This window comes from Sabethes cyaneus, chromosome 2 (genome assembly GCF_943734655.1).
Source record: "Sabethes cyaneus chromosome 2, idSabCyanKW18_F2, whole genome shotgun sequence".
In the NCBI taxonomy this organism is placed as follows: Eukaryota; Metazoa; Arthropoda; class Insecta; order Diptera; family Culicidae; genus Sabethes; species Sabethes cyaneus.
In genome coordinates this window covers 145688359-145703236 of record NC_071354.1, presented here as the reverse complement: position 1 = coordinate 145703236, position 14878 = coordinate 145688359, and the positions used below count along the sequence as shown (strand labels likewise).

The 14878-nt window shown below is 40.8% G+C and overlaps 1 protein-coding gene across 1 annotated transcript in view; it reads left to right on the top strand.

The window, feature by feature from the left end:
• The window catches only part of LOC128736151 (uncharacterized), a 42458-nt gene that overhangs the window by 15530 nt on the left and 12050 nt on the right, over positions 1 to 14878 (top strand). The gene's annotated exons all lie outside the window — the stretch shown is intronic.

The following is a 14878-nucleotide window of genomic DNA, read 5'->3' as shown; positions in this document are numbered from 1 at the left end:
TCTCCATTCAACTGAAAATTGACTCTGGTTTTTGAAAAATCTGTAAGGTAAATTGCCAATTGTTGCACAACTAAGCACTCGTTTAGAGCAGTTTGATAATTTTGAACAATTAAAAGCAGTTTTTTAAGTAAAAATGCTTACTGTACCGACAGATTAATATAAAATTAGTTCCCAAAGCCATCTGTATGGAACTCCTTACAAAAACCATGTAATATACGTTTTTTTTTCATACGAACACGACACTCCATTGTTCCACCCCGAAATAACCTTCAAATCTTATTATTGCACACCTCACACCCATTTGGTGCACAGCCTTTTGTTTTGATTTTTCTTCATTATTCCAATTGCCAAGTTATTTTATCTATGGACAAGTAAAGGGTCCTTCCTCATGCCAGGTGGACAGCCTAGGGGGGTGTGGGAGATAGGAATAATATTAGTAAAATGTATATGAATGAACACATAGAATTAATTCTTACAATATCAGAACTTCCCTTGTGAAACAATTTTAATATTTATAAAGAACTAGCTGACCCGACAAACTTCGTATTGCCACAAATTAAACCGTGTTGTACATAAATCGTGAATCTCAGATGACCTTTGTCACAATCTCGTGTTTTGTAAGGTTCTGAGGAGTTCAATTCACCATAGAAAAAATTCTTATCTCCAAAAACATCCACATGCCAAATTTTATTCCTTTTGCTTGATTAGTTCTCGAGTTATGCAGAAATTTGTGTTTCATTTGTATGGGAGCCCCCCTCATAGTGGGGGGAGGGGTCTCTAACCATCATAAAAACCATCTCTGGCCCCAAAAACCCCTATATGCAAATTTTCACGCCGATCGGTTCAGTAGTTTTCGATTCTATGAGGAACATACGGACAGACAGACTCTCTCTGGCTATCTTTCGTTTACAAAGCTCAAAAGTTATAAAAGCCTTTGCCAAGCTTCTACCAACAAAACAAAAAAAAGTTTGTTTTGATACGTTGTGTAGTTTCTGAGAAAAAGGTACATAAAGTTTGAAAATCGTGGTTTTACAGAAGCGACGTTATATTCCGTTAAGGTTGTTCCACGCCGCACTGGAATGCTTATATGTTCGTCGTTTTTTGGCCACTCCTCGTGGTCCGATCATTACAAAATTAGTAACAAAATAAGCGGAAAAGACTGCAGAATCAAAATCTGATATAAAAAATTCGTGACTTTTTCAAAAAATTTAGTCGTTTATGTCCTCTTAAGGAATGTCGCAGAGTTTGACGAGTACTGCTTCCTCAACCGTAAATAAGTTTGCGGTACAATCAGAAACGTCTACTGCCTGGTTACCTTTGGAAATGCTTCGCGTATAATCCACTGCGTCGGCGTTAAACGGATAGAGTCTGCACCTGCGAAAACCAAATCGAACGGTATCCTTTGTCGTGCCCTGGTCGATAGCTTCCTTCAGCACTTTACCAAAATGATGAATTGTGAACATATTTCCTTCGTTCTTTGCTATCCACTCGTCGACACATTTGCCCCAACTGTTCTTCAGGGGTTTGAAGATTGCAACATCTGCATTACGTGTGTTGCATTCGAGTACAGTGCAACGAGGATTATGCCGAGTTCTGCGCACAGCTGTGCATCTTCAATTTCCGTGTGGGAGGCATGCCCGTCCACAAAATATACCACGGGTAGCGGCACTTTTCGATTCCCCAGAGAAGGAAGCAAGATGTTTTGTATGTACGCCATGAAATTGCCACCATCTATTCATCCTCGTTCTGATTTTCCAACACTCCAACCGAATCGAAACTCTTCAAAACCCTTTTGGACAGCCGCTTACAGGGTAAAATGACATCAGGTGGAAACATGTAACCTTCCGCATCGAACGTGAAAAGCACCGTTACGTTCTTCTTCGGATCAACTTTTTGGACCAAATAAGCATTCCGATTTCCTTTGAATAAAATAAAATTGAAATTGAAGTCACCATTAAGAACTCGTCGAGGGTCTTTGAAAATATCCTCAATTTTGTTATCCGTCGCGTATTTGTAAATGTTTCTAAACCAGTTGTGAAGATCGAGTTCGCATATAGTTCCGCTTGACATAGAAATGTGTTCCGGAGTACGAATGGTTAGTTTTTGTGACGGTCAAGGAAAAGCTGCAACCAGACCTACGCAAAGATAATTTTGGGTTAGGTTTGGAAATTACTGCACAATGTTTTTGTATTTACGTGGTGTGTTATTCTGGAACATAGAATTACGAGGGCACTTGTCAATGAAGGCTTTCACCTTAGAAATCAGTGCATATTTTGTGCACGGAAACCCACAACGGTTTATTGGTTTTCTTAGGTTTACTGACCTGTATTACTTTCCTTCAGTTGGGTCCGAACAAACGACAACGAGTAAGGAGAGGATCACTCCCACGAAATGGGACTTTCCGCGAAAATTTTTTCCGTGAAATTGTACTTTCCGTGAAATGGTATACTCCGCGTTATGTTCAACCGAGAATTATTTTTACACAAATTGTTATACAATCATGGCGAATATTTGAATGCTATCAGCTTTATTTCGACGTATGCATTAAAAAATGTAGGGGAGAGACGTCTACAGTGAGACACTTTTTTTCCAAAAATTTTAAAAATTTTTTGGTGATAGTTACCAACGAGGTCTTCAATCCATTTGAAAGGTATATCCTTCTAGTTGTCTGAAAAAAAGTTTCAGCCCTTTTGTTTAAAAGATAAAATAGTTACAAACGCAAATGTGAAGGTGTCTTTTTGGCTCACTGTTCCCCAGTAGATGGGAAGAGTGAGACAACGAGTATTGAATACTGAGACACATATTAGAATTAAACCTAAACCATATATTTTGTTTACAAAGAATAGTTTAGAGGTCGTACTGTTTATTTTGTGCATAAAGGATACATTATTGTTGTGCATTATTGAAAATTCCGATTTTTCTCACATCTACATTTATATTCATATAAAGGTCAAATCCTAGTTACCTGACCTTCAACTTACACTTCAGAACTCATTTACAATCAATTTATATGGATTGAGTTACAATTCAACACAAAAATTTTTTTTTGAAATTACCCACATCTGTTTGTCTCACTGTTCCCGATAGGATTGTTTTATAAGAAATAGTGAAATAGTGGTGTTAGCAAACAATTCGATGGTCTAATATTTTTTATTTTTATCTCTCATTCTCATAGCATAGCATAGCATAGGCATCTCATAGGCCATGTGGTAAATTTAATTTGGATTAGTTATGCGATTTGCCGTTAAAATCACCTGAAAATGATCGCAATAAAATTTACTTTGACCCCCCCAAAAACGACTTTTGTTGAAAAATATACTAAAAAATTAACAAATTTTTCTCAAACTGTATTATGTGATATAGATTCATAAACTTTGCTTTGCAGGAAAATATCATGGATCTTATATGTTTTATGGCGAAGCTATTCCCGATGTCTCACTGTTCCTGTTGTCTCACTGTTGACTACTCTCCCCTACTTTTTTTCGGATGGTGATAAAAAAAACTAAGACAACTAATTGAGTTTGATAGATTTCCCATGGCAGGTAATTATATTAGCTTACTTGTAAAAAAAATTCTTCGCCTTTGCGAGCGGCCTTCCGGCAGTTAACCGAAACATTCGCCATAGCGGACGAAAACATGTGTGTAGGCATGTTTTTGAGTTCTTTCGTCGTTTTATTTATCAATTCCTCCTCAGTTTGAGCGACAAAATTATTGGTGTAAATCTTACGCTTCAGGTTTGCCCAGAAATTCTCGATGGGACGTAGCTGGGGTACGCTGCACAGTGGCGCTACTCCATACAAAACATGGCCAAAAGTCAAAAGCTACTTCAAACCGGTTGAAAATAACATCTTTAACTAACTTTGGGTCACTGAATTCAAATTAGGTTCAAATTAAGGTGGTTCACAAAATTTAAAAAAATAGTTTCACTTTTTACTTGCGTTATTTGTTGTTGTTTTTTTTTTGGATGGCAAATTTTGTATTTGCCCTTGAAATCAAAAAAAACTTGCATCATGATGCATTAGGGTGGTTTACAAACCATAAAAATCTTTGTTGCAGAAAAATCTTTAGTAAATTAATATAAGTCGCTAATTTCAATTTTGTAGGATAAAATTTAAAAAAAACTTTTGGGCTGGTTCAAAACAAAATAAAATAAAATTTTTCGAAAAGTTTTGTAAAAAATCGCACCTTCACAAAAAACCAATTCATGTGGGACTCTTTGGTCTGTGTCTAAAAGTTGTGATTTTATGTCACTATCATTCAAACCGGTTCAGCAGTTCAACACCCAGCTAGCAATTTCCTATGTATTTTAAGGTTGCAAATGAGAAGTACGTACCGATATATAGCAAACAAAGTCGTATTCGATGCGCAAAACTAGTTTGTACGTACCATTTTGGAGGCGATATACGCATTGAGGAATAATTTTAAACGATTCACTTATATAGGTATTTCTATACAAAAAGATGCGATTAAGTGCGACCAGATTCATATAGCTACACAACTTTGTCCTGAAAAGCACATGTTTGTTTGCTACTATAATACATTAGTAAGACGTTGATAGATGAGTTAGTGCTGGCTGGGCAGTAATGAATTTTTAAAGAAAGAAAATTTGGCAAAAATGATGGTTTTTGGCATCACCCTAACTCAGAAAGAGCCGGCCTAAGCGCTAAGTCAAAAGGTAGGGGTCTAAAATTTCCCGAAAAGGAACAACTGCACAGGATCACATTAACATTTTTAATATTTATGGAGAAAAGATGATTTTTATAGTGATTTCATTCCCTCTGTGGAACAGAATATCATTCCTTCATATAACGAGAAGAAATCACTTCCTCCTTCGTCAAAACATCTATATTGCTTCCTTAGCGCAGCAAAGCGCAGAAAGCCAGCTAGTTTTTCGAAAAGTAGACAAAAATTTCGTATAAGATGCATTTAATGTGATCATTTTCTGTCGTTTCCCAACATACTTTCTTGATCGCTGAATATTGGTGTTGACTTTCCATTTGCATGGAAGAACAAAATAACATTCTTCAACATGTGCAACTTCAGACATTTGTCAAAAATTCATTTTAACTTCAAACTGGCTGAAATTTTCAGGTTAACCTCGCAAACTATTCCAGAAAATGGTAAAAATATAATAATGGCAAAAACTGAAACTGGATTTTTGACTTTTGGCCAGCTTTGCGCCATAGTGCGTTAGGCGGATTCGCCGACTTTGATATTCAGCCGCTCCATCTCCTCCAAGCGATACTTCGAGTAGTGGGTCGACGCCAGATCCGACCAGAACACCGCATCTTCGCCCTTATGGTATTTCTTGATGAACGACGCAACTTCCGACAGGCACTTCGTACCATAAATTTCCTCGTTCACGGCCAGTCCAGAGCGAAAGAAGAGCGTCAACCACAGCAGCTTCTTGCAACAGGTCTGCCTGCTCGCTACCCGATGAATAAGCGGGTGGCTTAAAGGCCACTCTCCGAAGGAGAGACCACCCACCGAGATTAACGGCTGCCCAGCCTGAGAATATCGCAGGGAGAGGTTCCTTTTCATCTCTATTTCGGGAAGGGAAGCGGGTTGGCAGACTTAAACACGTTACGCTATACTCCGTATGGCGAAACATGTCAGAAAACTAACTTTACCAATGTACAACCTGGCACTTAAAAACAACAGTTTTTGAATTCGTGCAAAACAGCAAAAGTGACGGGGGATTATCATCACTTGCCGAGTCCAGTTTCCACCTAAAAATAACTGCAAAACGATTGGAGAGTGTCCTTGGCTGATTTCGGAGTCAACCGCCCCAGTAGAAAAAGACTAAAAACTAATAGAAAACGCAGCTCAAACACATGAAAATCCCTTCCAAGCCTTGCTACATGAGGGTTCGTCACTCACTTTTTCCGTACTACAGCAGTGTATTTTCACCTCGGAGCTCCCTTCCATCGTGGTAGAAGTAAAATATGGAGTACCCTGCCAGTCGTTGCCATCCCGGGTGAGAAAGGTCTCGTCGTCCATCGCCACCACCACGTAGCAATTCACCAGAAAAATCGTCTTGACCATCTTATTTAGCCGTTGCCACTGCATCATTGAGTCATTGCCTGCAGCTCCGAGACCAGTGGACGGGACTGCCGCTTCCTGACATGTATGTCCATGTTCGCCAGGTACTTTTTCACTGTTTGGCCGGTTGCACCGATCTCCCGACCAAGCGTACGAACCGATGTAGCCACTTTTCCCTCGGTCTTTCCCTTTAGCATCCTTTGGAGCTTCTTGTCGCTGAGGGTCATCCGGAACCGGGCTTTCTTTCGATGCTCTGATTGTTGTCCAATTGTGCCAAGATGTTGTAGATGCCGGAACGGGCGTATCCAGCGTCCACAAAGTGCCGCACTATGTCCGTTTCCGACGCGGCGGGATACCGTTCTTTGAACGCGCGCACTTCTGAATGGAGTAGCCTCATTGTTTTCGCCATTACGGTTAGAGTTTGAGATAGAACTGTAGATTTTTTTTGCTAGTAAGCTAACATTATTACCTTCCATGGGAAACTTATCGAACTCAATTAGCTGTATTAATTTTTTTTTGTCACCAGCCGAAAAAAGTTCATTTTTTTTAATGCATACGCTATCTGGTGTAACAATTGGGGGAGTTGTCTACTTTACTGAGGAAAAATTGACAATTTGTGTACTAAACTACCCATGGTTTCAGAATCAAGTAACTGCCAAAATGTATCATCTAAGATTGAACTCCTCAGAAACTTGCAAAATTCGAAATCATGACAAAGGTTATCCGAGATTTACAGTATATGGTCAGCATAGTTTAATTTGTGCCAATACGAAGTTTTCCGGGTGAGCTAGTACATATATACTTAAATTTTCAAACTAGTACAACATGCAAACGATGCTTCTGGCGAAAACTGGAGTCCAGGAATGACGGCAATTGGATCATGGTGATCGAAAGCTGATATCTGAACATGCATCACGAATTTACAATTGCGACGACTTTTTCAAATATTTAGTACCGCCATCCGGGGTGAGATTGTGCCACGACGGGGGCGAGATTGTGCCATAAACCAAAAATGTTTATTTGTGAAAATTTATTATATCTATAGAAACAGGTGACCTAAATTCAAAATGACGATGAACATAACATATTTATTCATAACTTAAAATGGAACACAGATAATATTATCAAACTATTTAGCCTAAACAGGGTTTCAAAGTTCGCGATCAAAAATACTCGGAAATAACGCTTGTAAAAAATGTCCCGCATAAACCAACCCAAACAAGAAATCGCATCAACTTGCTATTTTGAAGATATATAAACTAATCATTTACAATGTATTGAAAGGTTGCTATGCGTTGGATAAGTTTTGATTATGAAAATAATATTTTTCGAAACTTTGTACTTTTCGAGTTTCACGGGGGTGAGATTGTGCCAAGCCATAATGATCGATCCAATTTGTGGATTTCACATACACAACAAAAATACGTCAGTACACTCACATTCTTTACTATTGAGCACAATATTTCGACAGATTAGATTGCATCATCCATTTTGGAGCAAACAGCATCATAGGTCTGCTAAATATTTTAAACTAAATTTTACTTTTTCTCCGGAAATTTCAGATACTTTGAATAAACACTCTAATATAAGACGAATATATTATACCGTGTATAAACAGCCAGTTTTAAGGAGGGGGAGGGGGGTGTTATAGGCCGCATGTTCTGCGGTCGTGGGTTCTCGAATGAAGTAATTGTTACTTTTGTTAAATGATCAAATAGGTATGCCACCTTAGGATACACCCCTTCATATATCTCCCCCTTGTTAACCCTAGAACCGCTACTGGCTATATAAAGGCTGTTCATTGACTACGAACTCATTTTTAGTAATTTCAGACCTCTCCGGGTTATTTTCCTTCATACTTTTTGTATGACGCGTTGTTTTTGGCCGACCCCCTGCCCCTAATAGTCCACTTAGTTCATGGACGGCCCCATATGAACTACTTTATACTGATATTTATGTGTATTGTTTATAAACATGCTAATGTTCACTGTTTAGGTTAAGGTAAATAACTTTATGTTTTTGGCACAATGTCACCCCCTAGAAGGGGTGAGATTGTGCCAAAGTTCATGCACTTCCAGTAAAATTAGGCTTCATTGTAACTAAACCATCTCTACGGTAGTTGTTAATTGGTTAATTGGACAGGGTTGAAATCAACTTTGTTTCTAAATTGTGTGTATACTGAGCTAAAGAACAAAAATATATACTTTTTTGGCACAATCTTGCCCCGAATGGCGGTATTAATTTTTAATACTAAGGTAAGGTTTGCAATATGAGGTTGCACTATGAGGAATGACGTACTATCCCAAACTGTAACCTACCAGTTGACTTCGAGGTACGACGCTGGTCGTCGGAAAACCACGTTCTAGCATTATCTGCCTCAGGTCATTTCGTTTGACTGAATAGTACAGCGCCGTAAAATCCACAAGTAGATGGTGAGTCTGTAAGGTGTACTCACGGCACTTTTCTAATAACTGACGCAGAGTAAAAATATGATCCGTCGTCGAGCGAGCCTCACGAAAACCAGCTTGATAATCGCCAACGAAGGACTCCGCCAACGATCACAGTCAACAGAACAGGATACGGGAGAGCACTTTATAGGTAAACTAGCTGACCCGACAAACTTCGTATTGCCACAAATTAACCAGTGTTGTACATAAATCATGAATCTCGGATGATCTTTGTCACTATCTCGAGTTTTGCAAGCCCCCCAGTGGGCGGCGCTTCCGACGGCGGGTCACCGGCAACACTCGCGACCGGCTCGTCCTGAATGATCTAGTGTTACTATAGATAGTTTTTGTCGTCTTGTTATTGATTAATGTTTTATGGAAGAGTCTCGAATTTCTCGAGTTGGATTAGTTTTTGAGTTTCGCAAAAATTTCTGTTTTATTTGTATGAGAGTCCATATACCCCTACCACAGGGGTGAGAGGTCTCTAACTATCATAAAATAAATTCAAGACTCAAAAATCTTCTACATGCTAAATTTGGTTCCATTTGCTTGATTAGTACTCAAATTATAAGGAAATTTGTATTTCATTTGTATGGGAGCCCACCCTCTTAAAAGGGAAAGGGGTCGTAATACACCACAGAAAAAAAATTCTGCCATCTAAAACTCTCACATGCCAAATTTTGTTCCATTTGCTTGATTAGTTCTAAAGTTATGAGCAAATTTGTATTTCGTTTGAATGGGAGCCCCCCCCCCCCTCCTAAAAAGGTAAGAAGTCCTAATTCATAATGGGAAAAATGGTTGCCTCCAAAAACACCCACATGCCAAATATGGTTCCATTTGCTTGATTAGTTCTCGAATTATGAGGAAATTTGTATTTCATTTGTGTAGAAGCCCCCCCTCTTAAAGTGTGGAAGGATCCTAATTCACCGTAGAAAATATTTTTGCCTCCAAAAACCTCCACATGCCGAATTTGGTTCTATTTGCTTGATTAGTTCTCGAGTTATGGGGAAATTTGTATTTCATTTGTATTGGAGCCCCCCCTCCTAATGTGGGAAGAGGTCCTAATTCATCACAGAAAAAATTCTTGCCTCCAAAAACACCTACACGCCAAATTTGGTTCCATTTGCTGGATTAGTTCTCGAGTTATGAGGAAATTTGTATTTCGTTTGTATAGGACCCCCCCTCCTAAAGTGGGGAGGGGTCCCAATTCATCATTGAAAAAAAATTGTCTCCAAAAACACACATATGCCAAATTTGGTTCAATTCGCTTGATTAGTTCTCGAGTTAAGAGGAAATTTGTATTTCATTTGTACAGGAGCCCCTCCTCTTAAAGTGGGGAGGGGTCCTAATTCACCATAGAAAATTTTCTTGCTCTCGAAAACCTTCACATGCCAAAGTTGGTTGCATTTGCTTGATTAGTTCTCGAGTTATGAGGAAATTTGTATGGAAGTCCCCCCTCTTAAAGGGGAGAGGAGTTATAATTCCTCTTATAAAGAGGGGAGGGGTCTCAATTCACCATAGAATAAATTCTTGTCACCAAAAAAACACCCACATGCCAAATGTTGTTCTATTTGCTTGATTAGTTCTCGAGTTATGAGGAAATTGGTATTTCATTTGTACAGGAGCCCCCCCTCTTAAAGTGAGAAGGGGTCCTAATTCAACATAGAAAATTTTCTTGCCCTCGAAAACTTTCACATGCCAAATTTGGTTCCATTTGCTTGATTAGTTCTCGAGTTATGAGGAAATTTGTATGGAAACCCCCCCCTCTTAAAGGGGAGAGGAGTTATAATTCCCCTTATAAAGAGAGGAGGGGTCTCAAATTACCCTAGAATAAATTCTTGTCACCGAAAACACCCACATGCCAAATTTGGTTCTATTTGCTTGATTAGTTCTCGAGTTATGAGGAAATTTGTATTTCATTTGTATAGGAGCCCCCCCTCCTAAAGTGGGGAGAGGTTCTTATTCATCATAGAAAACATTCTTGCCTCCAAAAACACCTACATGCCAAATTTGGTTCCATTTGCTGGATTAGCTCTCGAGTTATAAGGAAATTTGTATTTCGTTTGTATAGGAGCCCCCCCCCCCTCTTAAAGTGGGGAGGGGTCCCAATTCATCATTGAAAAAAATTTTGTCTTCAAAAACACACATGCCAAATTTGGTTCCATTTGCTTGATTAGTTCTCGAGTTATGAGGAAATTGGTATTTCATTTGTACAGGAGCCCCCCCTCTTAAAGTGAGGAGGGGTCCTAATTCAACATAGAAAATTTTCTTGCCCTCGAAAACCTTCACATGCCAAATTTGGTTCCATTTGCTTGATTAGTTCTCGAGTTATGAGGAAATTTGTATGGAAACCCCCCCTCTTAAAGGGGAGAGGAGTTATAATTCCCCTTATAAAGAGGGGAGGGGTCTCAAATTACCCTAGAATAAATTCTTGTCACCGAAAACACCCACATGCCAAATTTGGTTCTATTTGCTTGATTAGTTCTCGAGTTATGCAGAAATTTGTGTTTCATTTGTATGGGAGCCCCCCCTCTTAGTGGGGGGAGGGGTCTCTAACCATCACTAAAACCTTTCCTGGCCCCAAAAACCTCTACATGCAAATTTTCACGCCGATTGGTTCAGTAGTTTTTGATTCTATAAGGAACACAGGACAGAGAGACAGACAGACAGACAGACAGACAGACAGACAGACAGACAGACAGACAGACAGACAGACAGACAGACAGACAGACAGACAGACAGACAGACAGACAGACAGACAGACAGACAGACAGACAGACAGACAGACAGACAGACAGACAGACAGACAGACAGACAGACAGACAGACAGACAGACAGACAGACAGACAGACAGACAGACAGACAGACAGACAGACAGACAGACAGACAGACAGACAGACAGACAGACAGACAGACAGACAGACAGACAGACAGACAGACAGACAGACAGACAGACAGACAGACAGACAGACAGACAGACAGACAGACAGACAGACAGACAGACAGACAGACAGACAGACAGACAGACAGACAGACAGACAGACAGACAGACAGACAGACAGACAGACAGACAGACAGACAGACAGACAGACAGACAGACAGACAGACAGACAGACAGACAGACAGACAGACAGACAGACAGACAGACAGACAGACAGACAGACAGACAGACAGACAGACAGACAGACAGACAGACAGACAGACAGACAGACAGACAGACAGACAGACAGACAGACAGACAGACAGACAGACAGACAGACAGACAGACAGACAGACAGACAGACAGACAGACAGACAGACAGACAGACAGACAGACAGACAGACAGACAGACAGACAGACAGACAGACAGACAGACAGACAGACAGACAGACAGACAGACAGACAGACAGACAGACAGACAGACAGACAGACAGACAGACAGACAGACAGACAGACAGACAGACAGACAGACAGACAGACAGACAGACAGACAGACAGACAGACAGACAGACAGACAGACAGACAGACAGACAGACAGACAGACAGACAGACAGACAGACAGACAGACAGACAGACAGACAGACAGACAGACAGACAGACAGACAGACAGACAGACAGACAGACAGACAGACAGACAGACAGACAGACAGACAGACAGACAGACAGACAGACAGACAGACAGACAGACAGACAGACAGACAGACAGACAGACAGACAGACAGACAGACAGACAGACAGACAGACAGACAGACAGACAGACAGACAGACAGACAGACAGACAGACAGACAGACAGACAGACAGACAGACAGACAGACAGACAGACAGACAGACAGACAGACAGACAGACAGACAGACAGACAGACAGACAGACAGACAGACAGACAGACAGACAGACAGACAGACAGACAGACAGACAGACAGACAGACAGACAGACAGACAGACAGACAGACAGACAGACAGACAGACAGACAGACAGACAGACAGACAGACAGACAGACAGACAGACAGACAGACAGACAGACAGACAGACAGACAGACAGACAGACAGACAGACAGACAGACAGACAGACAGACAGACAGACAGACAGACAGACAGACAGACAGACAGACAGACAGACAGACAGACAGACAGACAGACAGACAGACAGACAGACAGACAGACAGACAGACAGACAGACAGACAGACAGACAGACAGACAGACAGACAGACAGACAGACAGACAGACAGACAGACAGACAGACAGACAGACAGACAGACAGACAGACAGACAGACAGACAGACAGACAGACAGACAGACAGACAGACAGACAGACAGACAGACAGACAGACAGACAGACAGACAGACAGACAGACAGACAGACAGACAGACAGACAGACAGACAGACAGACAGACAGACAGACAGACAGACAGACAGACAGACAGACAGACAGACAGACAGACAGACAGACAGACAGACAGACAGACAGACAGACAGACAGACAGACAGACAGACAGACAGACAGACAGACAGACAGACAGACAGACAGACAGACAGACAGACAGACAGACAGACAGACAGACAGACAGACAGACAGACAGACAGACAGACAGACAGACAGACAGACAGACAGACAGACAGACAGACAGACAGACAGACAGACAGACAGACAGACAGACAGACAGACAGACAGACAGACAGACAGACAGACAGACAGACAGACAGACAGACAGACAGACAGACAGACAGACAGACAGACAGACAGACAGACAGACAGACAGACAGACAGACAGACAGACAGACAGACAGACAGACAGACAGACAGACAGACAGACAGACAGACAGACAGACAGACAGACAGACAGACAGACAGACAGACAGACAGACAGACAGACAGACAGACAGACAGACAGACAGACAGACAGACAGACAGACAGACAGACAGACAGACAGACAGACAGACAGACAGACAGACAGACAGACAGACAGACAGACAGACAGACAGACAGACAGACAGACAGACAGACAGACAGACAGACAGACAGACAGACAGACAGACAGACAGACAGACAGACAGACAGACAGACAGACAGACAGACAGACAGACAGACAGACAGACAGACAGACAGACAGACAGACAGACAGACAGACAGACAGACAATGTAATGCCTCGATAATTTTTTACATTCAAGTCGATGTCCTTTTTTTAACTATGGCAAATGAGGGCGTCCAACACTCCTTCGCCATTAAATCTTCCTTACAATGATCCGGTGGATTACTTATAGCGAATTCATAAATTAACCTGGCTCAGGTTGATTAGCACTCAGTTTTAATCGAAGTGCTGTCAAAGCGTTCATAAATTAACCGAGATTGCATCTCGGTTAAACTGACAGCATTCAGTTTGAAGCGCAGGTTACGGGTTACGGGTCGATCTGTCAAACTGCCCGTATCGTTCATAAATTTCGGGTTCGAGTTGGCACGAACTCAGGTTAATTTATGAATTCGCTATTAGTACAGCCGCTCGCTGCCTTTTTTGCAGCTCTAGTCTCTCTACACAGGTCTTTCCCTGTTCTGACATGTAGCCGCAGTGAACATGCGGTCCTTTCTGACATTCGGCATGAAACCAGCTGTTACGCTATCTTCCACGCATCCACTATGAGATATCAGGCGGACAAAAATCAGAAAACTGACTTTCACTAATCCGCTTAATGAAATTTTCTATTGATAGCAAATACTTCAATTAAGAAAAACCCAAAATAGGAAGTCTGTAGTCGATGTTGTTTCTGAGATAGAGGCTGTCAAAGTTGAAAAACGATATGACATATACGCTTTTTGCCATTCAAACACGTTTACTTTCAAATCAATTTTTAAACACTATTTCCAAAATTAAATCTTATGTATTATATGTCATTAGAAAGGTAATGAAATGAGCTTTCCGGAAAATAGATTGTTTAGACGGCTAGAGGAGAAATTATAATAATAAAAAGCATGAGAAGCAGGAAAATATAAAAAAATAAAAGAATTTTCTGCTTTCTTAGTCGAGAACTTTTTTTCTCCAGATATCTCCAGGTTAATTTCTCCTTCTGGGTTAAGTCTCAGGTATATACTATCAACTTATGAAAGAATTACGTGCCACCATGCGCCACTCTGCGAAATATAGTGTTTTGAAAATTTCTAGTTACCATGAGAGATTTCAAGATTAAATATATTTCCAGCGAATAACACACACACAAACACACACACACACACACACACACACACACACACACACACACACACACACACATACACACACACATACACACACATACACACACACACACACACACACACACACACACACACACACACACACACACACACACACACACACACACACACACACACACACACACACACACACACACACACACACACACACACACACA